Raw genomic sequence first — 14430 nt, 5'->3', positions numbered from 1 at the left:
CGGTGCGTCCCTGCATCAGATGACCATTTAGAAACACTTCTAACAAGCTGAGTGAAGCCTGGACTCTGACCACACAGACCTGTTACGGCACCTTTAACAGCAACACTCCGGCTGTCGGTGTCTTTTTCTGAATGGATGTGAATGAAAACTACAGGGCAGCATTAGAAATTGAAGCATGGCACCCTGCTACCTCTGTGTCCACCAGTGCGGAGCCAGCGCCAATAAAATATTCACTCAACCCGTGTTCCAGGCAGTAAATCAGGAGGGCCTGACGGCGACCGAAGGCGCTCGCCCGGCGTTTGATGACAGTGGCAGCCGCTGCATTCCTGTCAGCTCGGAGCTCTTAGCCCATTCACGGGGAGGCAACGAGCTCGGCCCGGTAAGGTCCTGCTGCTGCGTTTGCTCCGCCGGGCCTCCAGGTGTGGGGACTTGCTTTCTGCTTGTACATCAAGCACTTTAGTCACACTGAGCCCAGTTCTGACTCTGACAGCTGGCGCCGCTCCCAACCAGGCCCGTGACACACCGGCCAACCTCCTCAAACTGCTGCACGGCGAGCAGAAATAAGCCTGTGTACCTGCAGCCATGTGGCACACACACACACACACACACACACACACACACACACACACACACACACACACACACACACACACACACGCACACACACGCACAGACTCGACTCCCTCTCCGTGTGACGCCATGAGCCGCTGTGTGTGTGTGTCGGTGCCAGATCAATCCAGCTTTCAAAAGAAGTCAAATCTGACGATTGCGCCGCTCGCTGCACGCTTCATCACCGCAGCAATTACGTCTAAATATAGAAGTACGTCTAATTATGCTAGGATGAGTACGAATTGTATTATATAACACGTGTAATTCTGTAATTCAGGCCATATTTTAATATGAATCAGGTGTTGCCTTCAGGCTTTGCTCTCTAGGTTCATGAAATGAGTCTGTTGTGTTACTATATGAAGACTATCTAGGGATTTGGGATAAATATGCACCTTTTCTTTTTTGCCACATAAGAACATCTCAGGTTTCCGTGAGCAGATTAGACGGAGTGACGCAATCATGAAGCAACGTGTACAAAAAATTTAATTATTCAAACATCTTGATTGCAAAGAAAACGTTAAAATGCTAATCTGCATCCATGATTACTGCCCCCAATTTAAAGATTAGAAGGAAGAATCAAATGTGAAGAAAAACGGGATGTAAAGATCTGAAAATCTCATGAATCTACTTGTTAATCCCGTTAATCCACACAGAGCCACACAGTGGAAATAACCCTGGCTCAATTACAATTAGTCTATAATAGGAACTGCTATTCCCGATGTGTCCACTGGGAGGACAAATCAAAACAAAGATACCTGAACTGAACACCAGGGGGCAGCAGTGTCGGTTATCATAATTCATAGCTCACTAAAAGAAATCCATGGTGCTTTTAAATTCTGATTGTTTCATATCAGTTTTTCAAGACAGATGAAGTCAATTAATGTGAACAAGGGATGCTCGAGGATATCGGTACGTCATCGGTATCTGCTGATAAACACTGAAAAATTAAGCATGTGATGAAATGCTGATGTCATTTACGTTTTCTTTTTCTTTCGGCGCAAGAAAAAGAGAAAAAAATAAAGAGAGACCCGATCACGTGATGAGCGTCTGGTGTTTCGCCACAGGAGCATTTTTGTTTCTTGCATAGAATCTGGTGTGTTAGCTCCAAATCTCTTTAGCATGTAGCATGTAGCATCACTGGTGTGTTAGCCTTGAAACTCTTTAGCATGTGGCATGTAGCATTATAGGTGTGTTAGCCTTGAAACTCTTTAGCATGTAGCATGTAGCATCGTAGGTGTGTTAGCCTTGAAACTCTTTAGCATGTAGCATGTAGCATAATAGGTGTGTTAGCCTTGAAACTATTTAGCATGTAGCATGTAGCATCGTAGGTGTGTTAGCCTTGAAACTCTTTAGCATGTAGCATGTAGCATCGTAGGTGTGTTAGCCTTGAAACTCTTTAGCATGTAGCATGTAGCATCGTAGGTGTGTTAGCTTTGAAACTCTTCAGCATGTAGCATGTAGCATTATAGGTGTGTTAGCATTGAAACTCTTTAGCATGTAGCATTATAGGTGTGTTAGCCTTGAAACTCTTTAGCATGCAGTACGGCTCGGATCGGAGTTCCTGCATCTGATTGGTCCAACGTGTCACCTCGCCGTCCGTCTGCTCCTGGAGTTCAAATCAAACCAACATGGCGGCTCGGACACCAACTTTCTCTTTAATTACTAAAACAGTTCAGCGAAAACTATTTCTGAAAACATTTGAGGTGAGAAATGAGTCGTTCTGGTACAACTACAACTAGTTTAGATGTTTTACGAAAGTTTTGAGACGTGTTGGTCGTCCACTACACAACTAACTTGTACAAAGGCTCTAAACACACCAAACTGTACCCAGCATGCACTGCAGTGCGTCTCACATAGACAATGGATGGGAGGTATGAAATTGAAAGTGATTTTGCAGACCAACACATCCGTCACCTCCGCATTATATCGGTATCAGCAATGGTAATTGTCAATGTTTTGTTTTAAAATATCGGCCTATGGAATATCGGCCCACATCCAATATCGTGCATCGCCGATATAAACATTTACAGAATGGACCTTTACTTAATGTGAAGCACTGATCTGATCCAGAGTTTAGAAGTTCAACTTTTGTCAGCTGATATTTTCAACAGAAGGTAAAAGGAGGTTCTGCTGACAGAACATGTGTTCATTGGTGCCTTCTATTTATTTCACTTTATGTTTTTATGTGTGTCTGATCATTTAGGCATTGATTGTCTCTATGGATCCATAGAGCAGAATGGAAGGATGGATGAATAAAACATGTCAGATGTTAAAAGACACTCTCCTGTTCCGATGTGTGTCGTTGTAAATTCTCTTTCAGCTCTTTCTTTTTTTTTTAAAACTGTTGCGACCATGAAGGTGCAGAAGGTTTGGGGATAAAAGATCAACGTGAACCACGTTGTTATTCCTCAAACGAGACCTGTGAAACCTGATATTTTCCTTTATTGATGGTGTTGATTAAAAGCGCTGTGTTTCCTGTGATGAGCTTTCCAAGAAGCTGCCGCCGTGTCACAGACGACGAGGAGCTTTGAGTCTGTTGTTTCCTGTCAGGATGAGTTTCCCCTCTTTTCTTCTGACATGTTCACTTTGAAACGTTCCGCTAATGAGGACGAGACGTGTTGACTTCAACATCAGTTACAGTATGTTGACATGGAGACAGGTGATCCATCTATCTATCTATCTATCTATCTATCTATCTATCTATCTATCTATCTATCTATCTATCTATCTATCTATCTATCTATCTATCTATCTATCCGTCCGTCCGTCCGTCCGTCCGTCCGTCCGTCCGTCCGTCCGTCCGTCCGTCCGTCCGTCCGTCCGTCCGTCCGTCCGTCCGTCTGTCCGTCTGTCTGTCTGTCTGTCTATCTATCTATCTATCTATCTATCTATCTATCTATCTACCTATCCATCTATCCATCCATCCATCCATCCATCCATCCATCTATCATCTATCTATCTATCCATCCATCCATCCATCCATCCATCCATCCATCCATCCATCCATCCATCCATCTATCATCTATCTATCTATCCATCCATCCATCCATCCATCCATCCATCCATCCATCCATCTATCATCTATCTATCTATCTATCCATCCATCCATCCATCCATCCATCCATCCATCTATCCATCTGTCTATCATCTATCTATCTATCTATCTATCCATCTATCCATCTATCCATCTATCCATCCATCCATCCATCCATCCATCCATCCATCCATCTATCATCTATCTATCTATCACATTTAGTTTAATAACTTTTACACGTCTGCACACACACACACACACACACACACACACACACACACACACACACACACACACACACACACACACACACACACACACACACACACAGTGTCTTCTTCTGGTGTTTATCTAAGAACTTCCCACACTAAGTGAAGCGTGAGCGGAGCAGGTGATGTCTGGATGTGAGGCGGCTGCAGGTGCAGTGACATGAGAGAGACCTCAGCCCCTGCTGCTCATTAAACCTCCCGCACTCAAACACTTCCTGCCACGTCGGCGCCGGATCACTAGTGACACTGAACACCTCTCAGTCGCTCCCAGGAAACTTCCTCTGGAGCAACTCGCTCCGTCTGATGAACCTGGAAAATAGCTGCTGTGATGACAAAGGGAGGTTTACTTTTTATTTCTCCTTTTGCAAACAGAATTAGACCAAAGGCCTCGGCGCGCCGCCAGCCCACAGGGAGGCGGCGCAGAGCTGCTTCCTGTTAAAAGAGTTTAAAGTGATTACGGCGGAGGTCGAGGCGGATCTGCCGAGGAACCCATTCTCTTTGTTTAGCCCCCGTGTCACACCCTTAATCCTGATGTGCTGTTGCCCTTTGAACGACTTGTGTTTTTTTTTTAACATTTTATTTTACCTGCGTTTGACCTGAATCCTTCCTTCCTTTCCCTTCAGCGGTCGTCCAGCTTGTCGCCGCGCTTCGTCCTCAAACTCACTGGGATGTGGAAACAGAATCACACAAATTAGAATCTACCCGCTCGGTAACAATTCCTGCTTCGGAGGCTTTTTCTTGGACTCCGATTTCATCTGTTCAGCTGTAAGACGAGCTTTCGTTTTTCAAAGCGTCCGTCCGATTGCTGCGCCCCTGCTAGCACGCAGCCTTCCACGGATCAAGCAGATGGTAATATCTAACGGCATCCCGATGGACCTGAAATTCCACCCTTAGTCTTTTATTGCTGTCATGCCAAGTTAATCCTGCGCCGCAAACAAGGCATGGCAGCGTCTTCGCTGTACTTCAGCGCACGTTTCCCTCTGCAGTGGAAAAGATGCGCCCCGTGTCGAGACGTCAATTGTTCCCGTTTTTGAATGAGGATCTATTAATCTTATCGGTTGAAAGCACGAACTCCCCGCGGTGATTGTGTTGCGCTAAATGAGCGACGGCTAGAAGTCAAGCGACTGCGTGCCGTCCTGCTATCGCCGCTGCCAGATGCAGACGTCTCTGCCATCGGGCCGGCCTGTCGCACGGCGCAGCTCGCCTCCAACAATGTGGTCCTTTCACCGGAGGGGAAAAAAGAAAGCTTTTCATGGGGCGCCGACAGATTAAAACACAAGCCTCACGAGTGGAAGCAGCGACGAGGTGAGGATGACACCGACCCATTCAAAACTTTAAGAAACGAGCTCGACGTGCCGAGTTTCCGTGAATTAAAAGAAACCTTCCTCATGTCGGTTCACGTTACCGTCTGTAAGTTGTCTTGAGGAGCTTGTCGCTCCTTCCTCCTGCAGTCCTAATTGGATTGTTGGAGTCCGAGCTCCTGCAGCTGTGAAGGAAATGTCAGGCCACGTATGTCTGGAACACAAACTGGAAGTGAAGTACAGAAGTACGCCCTGCGGCAGTTTGTCTTCACCGACTCCAGTCCCAGGAACCCTATAGTCGCATTGGAAGAACCTGCCAAGAACCAAGAAACTCACACATTTATCTCAAGGAGGAAGAGCTCCTCCTCCTCATCATCATCATCATCATCATCATCATCATCATCATCATCATCATCATCATCATCATCACAAAGAACTCCTGCATATCAACTGTGTGGTTTTTAATTATTTTCATCAGAACACCGACTTAAAGAATCATGGAAACCCTCTTTAATCTGAATATTGCATCACGTGGATTGATCCTCCAGGATATTGATCAGGTCAGTGAAGCAGCACGGCGTCACAAATCAGTTTCAGCTGCTCTGTTGTGAATGAATTTAACTGAAGCTGCTCTGAACAGGCAGCAATGTCATACGATATCAGAAACTGGAATGGTATTACAGTGATACCTTTTCTTTTTTTATATTAAGTACCGGTTTAGAGATTTGGCTGGTGGCTTGGAGCAGAACATTCTGAGTCATTCTGGTTTCCGGAGAGTCTTTGAATTCATCCATCTGCAGGTTGATGGTTTTCACTTTCATCCACACAAGGAAAAATATCCACCATGATTTCTTTTTTCACCCAGTCCAAACTGATTTCATTTCAAAGTTAATTCAACGTCTTTTAATTACAGAATAGTTTAACCAGTTATTCACACATTTACTGTCTTTTCAAACCAAACCATGAACAAATACAGTTTTATGGGGGCATTATTTTGTCAACGCGTATAGCGAGTGTCTGTCTGTATTTCAATCCGTCCAAAGTCAGAGTTGTCAATGTGTAAAAGAATTTATCCACGTGAACCTGAATCTGCAAAAGTCCTCTTATATTTTGTCTGTCTGTAATTACCGGTAGGTATTTAAATGTGTAAAAAAAATCCTCTCATCTGTTTTAGAATATGTACATATAATAAGGCAGGTGCCTGTGAGCCTGAGCTCAGGGCATCAAAACCCAGGCTGTAAAACTTCCAATCCTCCAGGTGGCAAAAAAAAACAGCCAATTGTGAAACTGCTCAACTCCTAACCGGTGACTTGTCTGTATTTTCAGGATTGAAAGCTGAAAACAAACTTTTCAATTACAAATATCTTTGTGCGCATTGAGAAATAGTTTTTCTACCATAACACCCCCAATCAGACGTTCCTCACGATGACGTGTACCAAGGTTCTTATTGAACCAGAGAACTGTGAAGCTGTGAAACCACCCAGCCCTCGGCCTGACCGCCGTAGTTCAGCCTCTCGGTCTCAGTGTGAAACGCAGCACTGAGATCCAACAGGACAGAAACAGGTGGTTGTTATTAAAGCGTGCAGAAGATCCATGTTAACTTTGATCAGTGCAGAAATCTAGATTGAAAGCCTTCAGACCAGAACCGTGAGATCAAAGCTCCTCCCACACGCCAATTATACGTCCTTTCATTGTACTGCTGAAACCAGGGGGCGCTGCACTGACTACAAACACCACCAGCTCTGGAAGGAGAAAGAATTACACCGTATGTGAACTCCAGCCAAAGCAACAGTGGAATAAAGGTGCTTAGTTATACAGAGAGTACGACAGTAAGCTGCTTCAGACCGTATTGACTGGATGCTGGATCTGCTGCGCTCAGCCACAATTTAAATTCAGGTCTCTCACAATCAAGGTGAATATTTTAGCCACCAAGTAAAGTGACTCCTTCACTTTATTTTAATAATTTAATCGGTACCAGGAATGACCAATTAGATCTATTTTGCAAAGGAGAATAATAAATCAAACTTCAATATCGTATTTTCTGGACTATAATTTACACTTTTTTTTGTTATTTTATTTAAAAAAAATTGTTATTTGGTATATATATATATACCATGTGTACCATGTGTATGTATATATATATCTATATATATCTATATATATATATATATATACCATGTGTACCATGTGTATGTATATATATATCTATATATATCTATATATATATATATATATATACCATGTGTACCATGTGTATGTATATATATATATATATATATATATATATATATATACCATGTGTATGTATATATATATATATATATATATATATATATATACCATGTGTATGTATATATATATATATATATATATACAGTATATATATATATATATATATATATATATATATATATATATATATATATATATATATATGTATATATATATATATATATATATACAGTATATATATATATATATATATATATATATATATATATATATATATATATGTTCAGCCAATGAGGCTTTTTTCAACCGTTTTTACACGTTTTGACATCACGATATGAAGACGAGTGTCGTCCAGAAAATACGGTACTTTGTGGTTGCAGTAAGTAGAACCTGAATAAGAGAGATGATGCAGATCAAAATAAAGCACAACCTTCAGCCTGATTGTGTGTTTCCAGTTCAATAAACCTGATCGATTGATCAGAACTCCCAAGATGGCGTCAGTCAGGAAACATCAGCAGTTTGATGGATTCAGATTCTGGTTTGTTTGTAAACATGTAGAGTTTGGTGGGATGGATTCAGGAAACTCAGAGTTTAAAATGAGCGGTGATGGTTTTGTTTTGGTGAGTTCTGGTTTTCATTTATTTTACTGTTTGATTTCCATCTTTATGAGCATTTCCCTTGATAAAGTCTGTTTCACCGAGGAAACATGGATTCTTTTCATATGAGAGTAACTAGTGCTTCCTTCTTGCCAACTCCAGGTCCTCCATCATGGAGGATTGTTGTTACCCGCTGTTGGTCCAGGCTGCTCCGGTGGAGGTTCAGCACCGTGAACGGCAGCCGTCGCTGTGTGTGAGTGTGAACGGGTGAATGTGACAGGCACAGTGGAAGTCTGGTTAGTTTCTAATCACCGGCTCACGCTGATTTAACATAACGACGACAAAAAATAAAAAACCAAAAAAGTCCTCCGGGATTTAAGAGGACGACACCAGTACTGCGTTGTCATGGGAACCGGTGGACCGTGAAGCATCGGCCATGCGAGTGTACATCGGCGCTCATGTTCTCCTCACACTTCACTTGTTTCCATAGAAGAACTCCACCTCCGTCAGAGTGGAGACACACACACACACACACACACACACACACACACACACACACACACACACACACACACACACACACACACACACTACATTACCTCTTTTGTTTTCGTTGTGTTGCTCGTGTCTTGTGAATAATAGAAGTGGCTGGAGACTTATTGAAGTCTCAGATTTACTTCCAGCACTTAGAACAATGCTCTCTCCGTCTCTCTCTCTCCCTCTCTCTCTCTCCCTCTCTCTCCCTCTCTCTCTCCCTCTCCCTCTCTCTCTCTCCCTCTCTCTCCCTCTCTCTCTCCCTCTCCCTCTCTCTCCAGCCCACATTGTTCTCACTCCTCTCCCTCTGTTCACTCAGCTCTCACTGTGTCGGTCCAGACGAGTCGGAGCAGGAGATGTGAGGCGGTGCATTAACCCGGAGTGAAGAGAAAAAAGTGATCCAGGTATTCCAGAGTCGTCTGTTGCATCTTTTACACAATGACCCCGTCATGTTATGTTCCCTTATTAATATTTTACATGAAGCACACATCTCTCATGTCTCCACCGAACAGTTCAGATGTTTTCTGGAAGCTTTGTTCATTAGGAACTTCAGATTCCTCCTGACTGTCGGCGGCTCATGGAGGAGCTCTTTACCTTTTACTGCCCAGGAATCGATCGTGACCTTTTAAGTAATCAGTACTGTAACTATCACACAGGAAGTACAGCCTCTAATGTAGCCGTCAGCAGACATGGTGACCAGGAAGCAGCGTCTGATCGCTCAGATTAACGACAGCAGGAAGCAGAAGTAGATGGACGTTCTCCCGTTACCAAACTAAAGTTCCACCTTCATGACGAAGAGTCCTCAGCTGACTTCCTGCTCCGCGACCTTGATGAGGAGCATCTGCAGAAGCTTTCATTTGGTCAAATCATGGTGACGGTGAGTGAAGCTCCTGGAGTCTGGATGAGCCGATGAGCAGGGAGTCGCTCTTTAACCTCTGACCTTGGAACTCCAACGTCTCACAACCGTCTGGACCAGAAGGCTGCAGCTACCGACACCTTCAGTCACCGTCCAGGAAGTACAATTTTATACATGACAATACAAACAAATAAAATAAATAAATAAATAATAATAAAATTATATATATAATAAAATCTAGAAAAACTTTTTTAATTATAGATAACACAGTAAAAAAAAGTTGTTTTAGTTCTTTTTTGTTTTTTTGTAATACTTTTTTTTTTATAACAGACAAAAACTGTTAGTTTGTATTTATCAAGTTTGTACAGAAGAGTTTTAGGGCCACTGAAGAAAATAAAAAATTCGGAGGCTAAAAAAAAAAAAAAAAACCTTTGTGGCCCCAGAAAAAGTCGAAAATCAAATTCGAGATTTTTTTTTTCGCGGTGGAAAAAAAATTCCGTCCATCCACACTCCAGCGGTGTGACTGCTTCCTCAAAATACACATCAGGCGGTTTAATAAAGTGATGAAAAGATGCTTCAGGACAGAATGGAGCTCATAAACACGGTGCAGTTATCATCAGTATATCAGGACCAGAAGAGACAGAGCAGCTGCTGCCTTGTTCCGTCGCGAAAGTTCGTCGAGTACGAAGGACCAAGACACGGATCCCGGCTGCTTATTTAAATGTTCTTATGAATCAAGGAAATCCTGTGTAAAATCACACGTCCGTAAGCAGTAAGCAACCCGATATAGTCAGAATTAACTGATTTAATGTGAATTCACTTCTACGGGCAAATGATGAGGGACGGATAGACGATGAGGGACGGACAGACGATGAGGGACGGACAGACGATGAGGGACGGACAGACGATGAGGGACGGACAGACGATGAGGGACGGACAGACGATGAGGGATGGACAGACGTCTCTCCGTGAAAAAAAATAAAAATCTTGACTTTGATTTTGGACTTTTTCTTTTAGCCTCCGAATCTTTTTTTTCCTTCAGTGGCCCTAAAACTCTTCCGTAAGTTTGATGACTGAATTAGAAGAGGAGATTTTAAAAAAAAGAAGGTTTTTTTAGCTGTTTTATCTTAGAGTGGCGGTTGGTAGAGCGGTCGTCTCCAAATCAGAAGGTTGCTGGTTCAATTCCCATCTCCACATTCCAAAGTGTCCTTGAGCAAGACACTGAACCCCAAACTGCTCCCAACGGAGTGACAGCGCCTCCATTAGTGTGTGAATGTGTGTGTGAATGTGATGAACCATGTAAAGCGTTCAGTGCCTGATCGTCTCCTGTTGGATTTCAGCCACTTCTGGCTGCAGTGTGAGCAAAACAATGAAACGACCTCTGAAGCCAGAACTCCTTCTACTTTCTTCGTTAGTCTTCACAACATCATCTGATCAGTGGCGTCACACTGACTCCATCACCTGCCCTACGCAGCATTTAAAGTGTGAAGAATCGCACCACAGCCATGTTTGTCACATGCTGTAAACAGCCTGGAAGACGGAGAAGACGGAGACCATGAGCCACTTAACATGTTGCTGTTGTCACTGTGCGTTAGATCCCAGAAGTTAACGTTTAGCTCGGAGCTCGTCTGCTGGACTGGAGCCCAGCCGCTCTCGTACAGCCCACAGGAGATACAGCAGCCACACATTCTCCTTCGCTCCTCTGCCTCTCATTTAAAGGCCAAGATCAGCAGCTCAGTGACTGTTTGTCCAGCTTCCCACAACCCGAGCTCCATTTATTGTCTGTAATTAACAGCAACACTCAGCCATCCTCTGGGAAACCTCAAGTGTTGACGAGAGAATACATCAGGAAAATCTGCTGAACTGCTCCTTTTATTTCACTCACAGTAACTTTAAACCTGAGGAGCCTGATTTACTAAAGGTTTACACATATATACACTTAGGAAAAGTTTTCTAGTAATGGGAGGCATGCAAAACACACATGAATAATAATAATAATAATAATAATAATAATAATAATAATAATAATAATAATAATAATAATAATAATAATAATAATGCACCAATACACTGAATATAAATCAGAAAAACAACATTAATATGGTGAAAATACAGGATTTATCTGTACTCCAAAATAATCTGAATGTAAATAAATATATGTATAATATATTCCATGGTGCATTAGAGCAGACATGATATCAGTTAATTCCAGTTAAACCAGAGAAGAGAAGGTTAATAAGACACACAGATTCTAACGGATGTGTTTAGGTGTTGAGCTCCAACGTTTTCGAGCGCAGCAGATGAAAACAAATCCCTGATTTGTGGCGACATTGTGGTAAACTTGTGACCTCTGTAAGCGGCGCCAACTGGTGGTTGGTTTCCAGATATGTCCCCCCCCCCCCCCGTTACCCCCCGCCGGGCCAGTGGCTCCCCTGTGCTCCCACGCTGGCAGCGCCACTCGTCTCTGCCTGGAAGTTCCCACAGTGATCAAACACACCGTTGCAATATTGTGACTGGATCCGCAGCTCGGCTGCTCAGCTTTTCAAACACCAGATGGAGGAGCTGAAGGAGCAGATATCCCCTCGGCTTGTTTGGCTTCGAGGAGAGTCAACACTCAGCAGCAAACATTTATGTTTCCACGTGTTTGCTGGGTTTGGACTTATTCACCACACATTCAAACTCATATTACAGTTTGTGGTTTTTCATACGAAGATAAGCATCAATTATCCCCGAAATTCCTCTTTTACTGCTCAAATCTCAGTTTCTGCTCTAATTCTGAGCAGGTTTCCTCCTCTGTGGACCAGAACCCTCCGTCCTGTGTCCTGTGGACTCCATGGGGCTGCAGATATACTAGAAGTACAATAGATCTCGACTCAGTACGACTCTGCTCCCACAGGAGCCAAATACTTTAATACCGGTGGGATTCCTTGTCTTCGTGCCAGCAGCTTCTGGCTGCAGTGCTCAGCAGCATCTGGTCAAGATGTGGGGAGAAGTTTCTCCTCCGTCCGCGACAGTAAATCTTCCTTAAAGCTGCTTTTCATCTCAAACACGTTTGGCACCCACAATGCATTTCCATCTTCCCTCTCAATGCTCATTTCAAAGACTTCCGCTTCTAAACTGTCTGAAGCTCATTTTGCTTTAGGTTAACTCCAGGGTGTGCAGAATGTGATCACGACCAGATTCTCAGGGGGGAGTTTTCGTATCGGGAAGCCGCCGCTCTCAGATCAACGCGTACATGAGAGACTCCCACACAACTTGAAAATAACCTTTAAATGAATAAATGTATGTTTTAGTACAACAAGGCTTAGATGGGCTACATCTACTTAAATCTGAGTCCATTTAAACGTGTGATCTGATCCCAAAAGGCATTTTGATGGCAGGTGTAAACGGACCGATGGTCTCAACACACAAGAAAAGCCCATAAAGCCACCAGGTGACGACAATCACACACTCGGGTGAAAGACATCAGGGTGGGAGCAAAGGAGCCTGAAAGCAGAGCCAGAGGCCACGTTTACACATTCCTGGGTTTTTACATAAATTGATATTTCCCCTTCTGCATTTATAAAAGAATCTTCATTGACAGGAATGAAACCCTCCTGGTTCAGAGCTGCTCACGGCGCTCAGTGTGGCGTGACGTAACCTCGCTGGAGGATTGGATTTTTCATCCCGTGCAGGCTGTTTGACCCGACCGCCTTGAAGCGGAGCTCGTATTGATCGTCTGCCCTGCGGACGCTGCTGATCCAGCCCCCCGCGATGATTGATTGAGTGACTCGGTCGTACGTTAACCGGGGCCGACACGCTCCTTCCCATCATGCAGTGCGGCTCCGCGCCTCCTCACCTCTGCTGCATCCGACGTGTTCGCTCGCCTTCGCTCGCCCGTTCATCCTCCCAACGTCTGAGAGCTGTCACTTCTCTCTCTCTCTCTCTCCGTGAATTAATACTTAAACCCTTTTTATTTTGCTCTCCGCCGGCAGATTTGAGTGAAAACGAAGCTTTGCCTGCAGGTTAGTGCCTGAGGGAGCGACGCCGTCAGCGATCCAGACATGGCGTCTGCCACGTCTCCATTTCACTCCGTTTATTGCTCCTCTGGCGGTTCGTCAGGCGCCGTGTAGCGGCGCCCGTTGAAAAATTGATAGTTTTACATATTGTGATGCTTCTCTGGCTCCTGCTGGTGTCGTGCCGCCGTGTTTTGATGTAATCCGACTCAGGACTGAGGCGGCGTTGAACAAAGAGAGCCTCTTAAGTGGTTCCTCCTCGCGGAGCTCGGTTCTGTGGCTGCGTTCCGCCCGCCCTGTGGAGAACTTCACTACATGTCAGCAGCCAGTCTCAAACACTGCAGAGAGTCTGTGGCGGGCCGCTTCACTCCACGACAAAAACTCATGTTCACGTCTGTCACGTCATAAACTAGAACAGACTCTCGGTTTGTCACATTCGTCACCATGGAAACCAACAGCAGGTTATTCGATCCACCACACCACTGCTTCTCACTCTCTGACACTGATGGGCACATTTTATCATTTCTGTAGGACCCTCCTGACCTTTGACCCCCGACTGTGAACCAGGTTAATGATGTCACTGCATCATGTGAGGAAAATGTGTTTTTGACCTTTTCTTGACCTTGACCTTTGACCTTTGACCCAATGGCTCTCAACTTGGATTAAATGACAGGATCCTTTCAATATGTAATAACTGCTCCAGTCACATCACAAGAGATCTGATTGACCTTCATACTGACTTTAAAGTATAATAAAATAGTTTGTTAACTAATTTGTGAAATTGCTGCTCTTTAATCTAAATCCAGACTCTTTAAACTGATTTTAATGATCTTTAGAACCGTCATGACGTCGTTCTGCTGTGGATCAGTATTGATGTGTGAAAACGGTCTGAGCAAGTTTGTTGTATTGTTGTTGTGTTTTTGATTTTTTTTTAAATTTTAAATATATTTCCCCCGTGTACATAAAGTGCAAGTGGGATTACTTTAGGTGAAACAGTATGTTCC

Source organism: Lipophrys pholis (assembly GCF_963383615.2).
Source record: "Lipophrys pholis genome assembly, chromosome: 16".
Lineage (NCBI taxonomy): Eukaryota > Metazoa > Chordata > Actinopteri > Blenniiformes > Blenniidae > Lipophrys > Lipophrys pholis.
Note: the sequence above shows the minus strand (reverse complement) of the source record.